This window comes from Humulus lupulus, chromosome 7 (genome assembly GCF_963169125.1).
Source record: "Humulus lupulus chromosome 7, drHumLupu1.1, whole genome shotgun sequence".
Classification (NCBI taxonomy): Eukaryota; Viridiplantae; Streptophyta; class Magnoliopsida; order Rosales; family Cannabaceae; genus Humulus; species Humulus lupulus.
In genome coordinates this window covers 104,939,877-104,948,081 of record NC_084799.1, presented here as the reverse complement: position 1 = coordinate 104,948,081, position 8,205 = coordinate 104,939,877, and the positions used below count along the sequence as shown (strand labels likewise).

The 8,205-nt window shown below is 41.5% G+C and overlaps 1 non-coding gene across 1 annotated transcript; it reads left to right on the top strand.

Moving 5' to 3' along the window:
* The first annotated feature begins 5,689 nt into the window (after positions 1-5,689).
* LOC133793229 (small nucleolar RNA R71) lies at positions 5,690-5,792 on the top strand. The gene has a single exon (XR_009874684.1). It is a non-coding gene; the product is annotated as a small nucleolar RNA R71 (small nucleolar RNA).
* The last annotated feature ends 2,413 nt before the right edge of the window (positions 5,793-8,205 follow it).

The window sequence follows — 8,205 nt, the reverse complement described above, 5'->3', positions numbered from 1 at the left end:
TCAGCTACGTCCTTATTGACAAATAAATTCGTGTCATAATCAGCTGGGGCAGGTGGTGTTGGTGGTGGTTGAGTGCGCGAGGAGGAGACTTTCTTTGAGGAGGTACCTCTAGGGGGATTTCTCTCGGGACCCATAGTTTCTTTCAAACAAGAATAAACAAAACCCCCAAAAAGGTTTTCAAGACTTTGAGTTCAATTTTCCTTAGGTGTCACTCCCCCAAAACTTATGATTAACACAATCAACAGCACAAACACTAATTCCCAGATAAACAATCGACAAACCCCTTAAACGTCTCACAAGAAAAGCACAGAGCAATCCACAATACCACAATGCAAACTATTCTCCAATCAAAATCACTAGAATAGGTAAGATACACTTACTTGAATGGCACAAAAGTTCTTCTTTTTATCTCCTTGGCTGATGGAAGTCTCAAGAAATAGAGAGAAAAAGATGTTTTGAGTAGGAGAATAGTTTCTGAAAGTGAGAATGAGTGAGAATGTGGCCAAATTAGGGCTTTTTATCCCAAATTCGGACTCGGGCCGCGACATTACATTGACCATGCCGCGGCCCGCATAAAATCTCCAGGGTTCAATGCCGCGGCCCTCTCATACCTATGCCACGGCCCGCCTTGATATTCTGGGAAAACTGGGGTTCAATGCCGCGGCCCTCCTCATCCATGCCGCGGCCCGCCCCTATACTTCAAAAATCCGTGGGCCTCTGGAACCCCCAATGCCGCGGCATCATATGGCTATGCCGCGGCCCTTAAGGATTTTCTATTTTTTTGATTTTTTTGATTTTTTTTTATTTTTAAATTTTTTTTTTATTTTTCATGTTTTTCACGATTCTAAAAGTCCAAAAATAAACCAAATATCCAATGTTTACAAATACAAAAATAAAATAAATAACAAGTAAAACATAGGATGCCTCCTACAAGCACTGTCGTTAACGTCATTTAGCCGGACGCTGAACCCCTCTTCAGAGAGGCTTCAGAAGGAGGATAGACTTCGCTTGATCAAAACTACCACCCAAGTATGGCTTCAATCTCTAACCGTTGACTTTAAAGGAATCACCTGAATTGCCCCGAACTTCCACAGAACCATATGGAAAGACTTGGACGACAGTGAATGGCCCTGACCATCTTGACTTCAATTTGCCAGGAAACCGTCGCAGTCTTGAATTGAAAAGAAGTACCTGCTGCCCTGGTTGGAACTCCTTTCTGATTAAGTTCTTGTCATGCCAAGCTTTTGTTCTTTCTTTATAAATCTTGGCATTCTCATAAGCCTCATTTCTGAACTCGTCAAGTTCATTCAGTTGCAACAACCTTTGATCACTAGCGGCATTCCAATCAAAATTCAACTTTTTCATAGCCCAGAATGCCCTATGTTCCAATTCAACTGGCAGATGACACGCTTTACCAAACACCAACCTGTAAGGAGACATGCCTATTGGTGTTTTGAATGCAGTTCTATAAGCCCAAATCGCATCATCTAACTTTTTCGACCAATTTTTCCTTGAACTGTCAACTGTCTTCTCAAGGATGCTCTTTATTTCTCTGTTTGAAACTTCAGCTTGCCCATTTGATTGAGGATGGTAAGGCAAAGCTTTTCGGTGATAAACTCCATAACGAGCCAACAATGCATCCAATTGCTTATTCACAAAGTGTTTCCCTTCATCACTAATCAGAGCTCGGGGAGTGCCAAATCTAGTAAAAATATGTTTCTGCAGAAAATTAAGCACAGTTTTACCGTCATTGGCTCTAGTTGCTGCAGCCTCCACCCATTTGGATACATAATCCACTGCCAATAGAATGTATTCATTGTTATAAGATGGTGGAAAAGGCCCCATGAAATCGATGCCCCATACGTCAAACAGTTCCACCTCAAGAATCCCCTGTAAAGGCATTTCATTTCTCCTCGAGATATTACCAGTTCGCTGACACCTATCACAAGCTTTGACAAAAACATTGGCATCCTTGAATAATGAAGGCCAATAGAAACCACTTTGTAATACCTTGACTGCTGTTCTTGATGCTCCAAAGTGCCCTCCGCATTGTTGAGTATGACAGTGATTAAGAATGGACTGCATCTCTTCTTCAGGAACACACCGTCTGATAATCTGGTCAACACCCTCCCAATAGTAGTGTTTCACCTCAGAAAAGAATTTCTTTAATTGCTGCTTTGACATTTCAGGAGGCACAATCTTGGCAACCAAGAAGTTCACTATGTCTGCAAACCAAGGGACAGCTAAAGTGTCACTTACCCCAAACAACTGCTCATCAGGAAAGTAGTCATTGATTTGCACTGCTTTCTTATTTTCAGTCTCCTCCAACTCAAGTCTAGAGAGATGATCAACCACCACATTCTCGCTGCCCTTCTTGTCACGAATCTCCAAGTCAAATTCTTGAAGCAAAAGAATCCATCTAATCAGACGAGGCTTGGCATCCTTCTTCGACATCAAGTATTTAATGGCGGAGTGATTAGTGTAGACAATCACTTTGTTACCAATCAGATATGGTCTGAATTTATCACAAGCAAACACGATAGCTAGCAACTCTTTTTCTGTAGTGGCATAATTTAGCTGAGCATCATTTAGAGTCTGACTAGCATAGTAAATAGACCTGAACACCTTGTCAATCCGCTGTCCCAGAACTGCCCCCACTGCGTAATCACTGGCATTGCACATCAACTCAAAAGGCAACTCCCAATTCGGAGCTATCACAATTGGAGCAGAAATAAGCTTTTCTTTCAAGAAATTGAACGCCTTCAAACATTCATCATTAAAATCAAAGACAACTCCGTTCATAAGCAGATTTGAGAGAGGCTTGGACACCTTAGAGAAATCTTTGATGAATCTTCGATAGAACCCAGCGTGACCAAGAAAACTTCTAACTCCTTTGACTGAAACTGGTGGAGGCAGCTTTTCAATGGTAGAAATTTTTGCTCTATCTACCTCAATTCCCTCACTTGAAATTTTATGGCCAAGAACAATCCCTTCTTTCACCATAAAATGGCATTTCTCCCAATTCAGCACCAGATTTGCCTTCTCACAACGACACAACACGTTCTCCAAGTTACCCAAACAGAGGTCGAATGATGAACCAAAAACAGAGAAATCATCCATGAAAATCTCAATACACCGGTCTACCATGTCTGAAAATATGGCCATCATGCATCGTTGAAATGTTGCAGGGGCATTGCATAGTCCAAATGGAATTCTCCTGAAAGAAAATGTGCCATAAGGACATGTGAAGGTTGTTTTCTCTTGATCCTCTGGTGCAATAGCAATCTGATGATACCCAGAGTACCCATCCAAGAAACAGTAGTAGCTATGGCCTGCCAGTCTGTCAAGCATCTGATCAAGGAAAGGCAAAGGAAAATGATCCTTTCTTGTGGCCTTATTGAGCTTGCGGTAGTCTATACAAATCCGCCACCCCGTTACAGTCCTTGTTGGAATGAGTTCATTCTTCTCATTTTTCACCACAGTCATTCCACCCTTCTTAGGTACCACTTGCACAGGGCTCACCCCTGCGCTATCATAAATTGGGTAGATTACCCCAACATCCAACCATTTAAGAATTTTCTCCAACACTACTTCCTTCATAGCTGGATTGAGTCTTCTCTGGGCCTCTATGGATGGCTTGCTATTCTCCTCCAACAAAATTTTATGCATCACTGTCGATGGGCTGATTCCTCTAATATCTGCCAAGGTCCACCCAATGGCCAATTTATGCTCCCTTAGAACCCTCAACAGTTTCTCCAATTCTACCTTTGACAGGTCAGCAGACACAATGACAGGTAAAGTTTCATTCTCTCCCAGATAAGCATAGCGCAAGTGATCTGGGAGGACCTTTAATTCCAACTGCGGTGGCTGCTGAATGGAGGTTAGTGGTTTATCAGTCGCATCTGCTAGTTCTTGAAACTTCTTCCAATATGGTAAGAACGAGTTGATCTAGTTTACACATTCTCTTATCTCAGCATCATCATCATCGTCGCCCTCATCACCCAATAATACTGCCTCTAAGGCATCACTGCTCACCCTTCTCTTGGAGACTGCCTTTTCTATCACATCCACACTAAAGCAACTGTCACTAGCCACCGGATACTTCATAGACTTGAAGACATTAAAGACCACCTCATCTCCTTGAACTCTAAGCTTAAGCTCTCCTTTGTGAACATCAATAAGAGCTTGGCCTGTGGCTAGAAATGGCCTACCAAGAATAATTGGGACATCTGTGTCCTCCTCCATGTCTAGAACAATAAAGTCAGCTGGAAATATGAACTTATCCACCTTCACAAGAACATCCTCAATGATACCTCGTGGATGTGTTAACGATCGGTCTGTGAGCTGTAAAGTGACAGTTGTTGGTTTTGCCTCCCCCAAACCAAGTCTTTTAAACACAGATAAGGGCATCAGATTGATACTTGCCCCCAGATCACATAAGGCGTGCTTACATTCAAACTTGCCAATGGTGCAAGGTATGGTGAAACTCCCCGGATCTCACAGCTTTTGGGGTAATTTCCTTTGTAAAATAGCACTGCACTCTTCAGTGAGCGCTACAGTCTCATAGTCCTCCATTCTCCTTTTCTTTGACAGAATCTCCTTCATGAACTTAACATAACTGGGCATCTTCTCCAAGGCCTCAGCAAAAGGAATGTTTATGTGCAGCTTTTTAAACACCCCAAGAAACTTAGAAAACTGTTTATCAAGTGTAGTCTTTCTAAGCCTCTGAGGGTATGGAACTCTAACTGGCTGCTCAATAACAACTGGCGGACTCTGTTCTGACTGTTGATGGTCTTCAGTAACCCTTTCTGAATCAGACTGTTCACCCATCCCTTTATTCTGAACCACTGCCTGTGGAGATCTAGGCTGCGTAGTTTGCTTCCCACTCCTTAGAGTAATTGCCTGTACTTGCTCCTTGGGGTTTACTTCAGTATTACTAGGCAAGTTTCCCTGGGGTCTGTTATTCAGCATATTGGCCAACTGCCCAACCTGTGTCTCAAGGTTCCGAATAGAGGATCTGGTCTCAATCATAAATTGAGTCTGAGTATTAGTAAGAGTCAACAAGGCAGCTTGTAGTTCATTAGGCCTCTCAGGTTGAGGCATTGATTGTTGAGGCCTAAACTGTTGTGATAATGAAGCTTGATTCATAGGTGGCTGAGACATGTTATTATGAAATTGGCCTTGAAACTGAGGTTGTTGGCCTTGATTATTCTTCCATGAAAAATTGGGATGATTTCGCCACCCAGGATTGTAGTTGTTGGAAAATGGATTATTGAGTGGCCTTTGAAAGTTTCCCACCGCTTGAACTTGGGCATGATCCATTGAGGTGTTATTATTTATACAGATAGGGCACTGATCGACAGAATGAGCACCACCACACATTTCACACCTCACCGCCATCTGAACCGCATTAGCAGATACACTGCTCTGTTGTAACTGCTTGGTCAGAGAGGCTACTTGCGCTGTTAGAGCAGTGATTGCATCCAGCTCATGCACCCCAACTACCTTTCTGCCTCCAGATGATCTTTCCTCAGACCATTGATGGTTGTTTGTAGCCATGTCCTCTAACAGCTCATAAGCTCCAGTTGCACTCTTGCTCATAAAAGTGCTACCTGCTGCAGCATCAATAATAGTTCTGGTTGTTGGACATAAACCATTGTAGAAATTCTGTACTAGCATCCACTGTTCAATGCCATGATGAGGACATCTTCTCAGGAGTTCCTTAAACCGTTCCCAAGCTTCATACAGTGACTCCCCATCATTCTGTGCCATCTTCACAGAATTCTGGGCCTCTCTCTTGTTCTTTCTGATTTGATTGCAAGATTTTTCAATCTCGGGATTCAGAGGAACAAGTGTGGCTTTTCCTTTTCTACCACGCATATACCAAAATTCACCTGAGAAAGAAAAATTAAGCACTAAACAGATTAGAAACAAGATAAATAAAAATCAAATTAGAATAAAAATTAATTAGACTGATATTGATAATTATTTTCAGTCCCCGGCAACGGAGCCAAAAACTTGTTGCGATATTTTTGCTATGCAAGTGCACACAGTCGCAAACTTGTAATAAAATGGTAAAACCAAGTATCGTCCTCAAGGACTGATTTATCAATTACCAGTCAATTAATTTCTCGTTCTATTTGATGAATTGAAATTCTTGATTTTTGTAAATACACCAAAAGAAACTATAAATTGCAGAAACAATAATTAAAAATTGAATAACAACTAATAGAAAAACTTTTTAATTTAATCACTGAGAAACAATTAGGATATTTAATCTCATCAACTATCCTCCCTATTATTCCCTAATGCAAAGTGTGAATTCTTCTTCTTTTGACCTAATTCAATTAACAAGTTGATATAGCAGCCTATAATCATACTATGAATTATAAACTCAACCTAGGTGACAATTTTCTATATTTCTATGGTAAATTGAACCACACAGATAGCATTAATCTCACAACTTAATAACAGTTACACAATTAATTCAGATACTTTCGTTCTAAATTAGAATTATGTCCAATATAATCACAGCATAATTAAATCTCATTTCTCAGATTTTGACTTAAAAACATAAGTAAATGACTAAAGATGGCCAATCAATAATCAATCTATAAGAACAGGTTATATGGAATTGAAGAAGATTGAAGAAGAATAATATAAAAATTGCATTAGTTCATAATAGGGATTCAAATAATTCAATTAAACATCCTAAACAGAAAATTAGTTCCTAGCCATAGTGCTAATCACAACAGAAATTAAAGATAACACCAAGAAGAAGAAAAACATGTAAAAATACTCTAAGCTTGAGCCTTCCAAATCAGTCTTCTATCCTTTCGTCTGTACCCCTTTCTCTCTTCTTTTTCCCATCTTAAAAACCTAAGATTTCGAATTTTAAAGAGGTGGGCCGCGGCTCTACATACACTATGCCACGACCCGTGTCCAAATTCCTGGGCAAAAAGCCCTTTCCATGACGCGGCCCTCTGAAGCCATGCCGCGGCCCGCACTGACGATTTCTGGGCAAAATGCCCATCTATGCCGCGGCCCGAGGACTTCCTAGAAAAACAATGCTTCTGTTTCCCCCCTAGCCGCGGCTCCACTTTGCTCATGTCGTGGCTCTTAAGGGATTTCTCAATTCTTCAAGTTTTCATCCCAAAATTTCACCAACACTTCCAAATTGTGTTGAGAACCCTTCTTTATCAAAATATGATGAAAAACTTGATTATTTCTTCCCTTTCTTTGGCATTTTCTTCCACATGCTCAATTCTTCCTGATATTCACAAAGACAAACAAAGAAAGCATAAACCCGCACTAAATGAAAGAAAAACGAAATAAAAGACTACTAAAAACATCACCAAAACATAACAAAAACTAGACTCAACAGCGACCTGAATATATCCAGGTACCATATGCCCCCCCAAGTAACTGGGAAAGGGTCTTTCGTGGTTACTTTAGATTACACTTGAAAAACATGTACAAACATAAACAAAAAGTTGATTCTCATTGCGTAATACATGAAAAAGGGCCTTTCAGGCCTTACAAGTGAATCATTGATAATATTTCTTTAAATGGATGGCGTTTCAAGTCTGTGGGACTGCCCCTCCATCAAGCCGAGCTAACTTATAAGTTCCCTCCTTAATGACCTCGATGACTTGATATGGTCCTTCCTAGTTCGGTCCCAAGACTCCATCTTTGGGGTCCTTACTGGCCAAGAAAACTCTCCTGAGGACCAGGTCGCCAACGCTAAAGGCGTGATTCTTGACTTTTGAGTTGAAATAACGAGTGATTTTTTGCTGATAATGTGCGAGCTGGAGCTGCGAATCTTCTCGTCTTTCATCAATCAAGTCTAGGGAAGTGCAAAGTAGCTCGTGGTTGCGATCTTGGTCGTATGCCTGGACCCTATGCGAAAGCACCTTAATCTCCACAGGTAGGACTGCCTCACTCCCAAAGGTCAAGGAAAAAGGAGTATGACCTGTAGGAGTCCGATGCGAGGTCCGGTATGCCCAGAGAACCTGGGGGAGCTGTTCTGGCCAGACCCCCTTCACTTCATCCAGTCTCTTCTTGAGGCTCGCCTTGAGAGTCTTGTTGACAGCCTCGACCTGGCCGTTCGCCTGAGGATAGGCCACGGAGGAGAAACTTTTCACAATTCCGTACCTTTCGCAAAATTCGGTAAACAGGTCGCTGTCGAATTGAGTCCCATTGTCG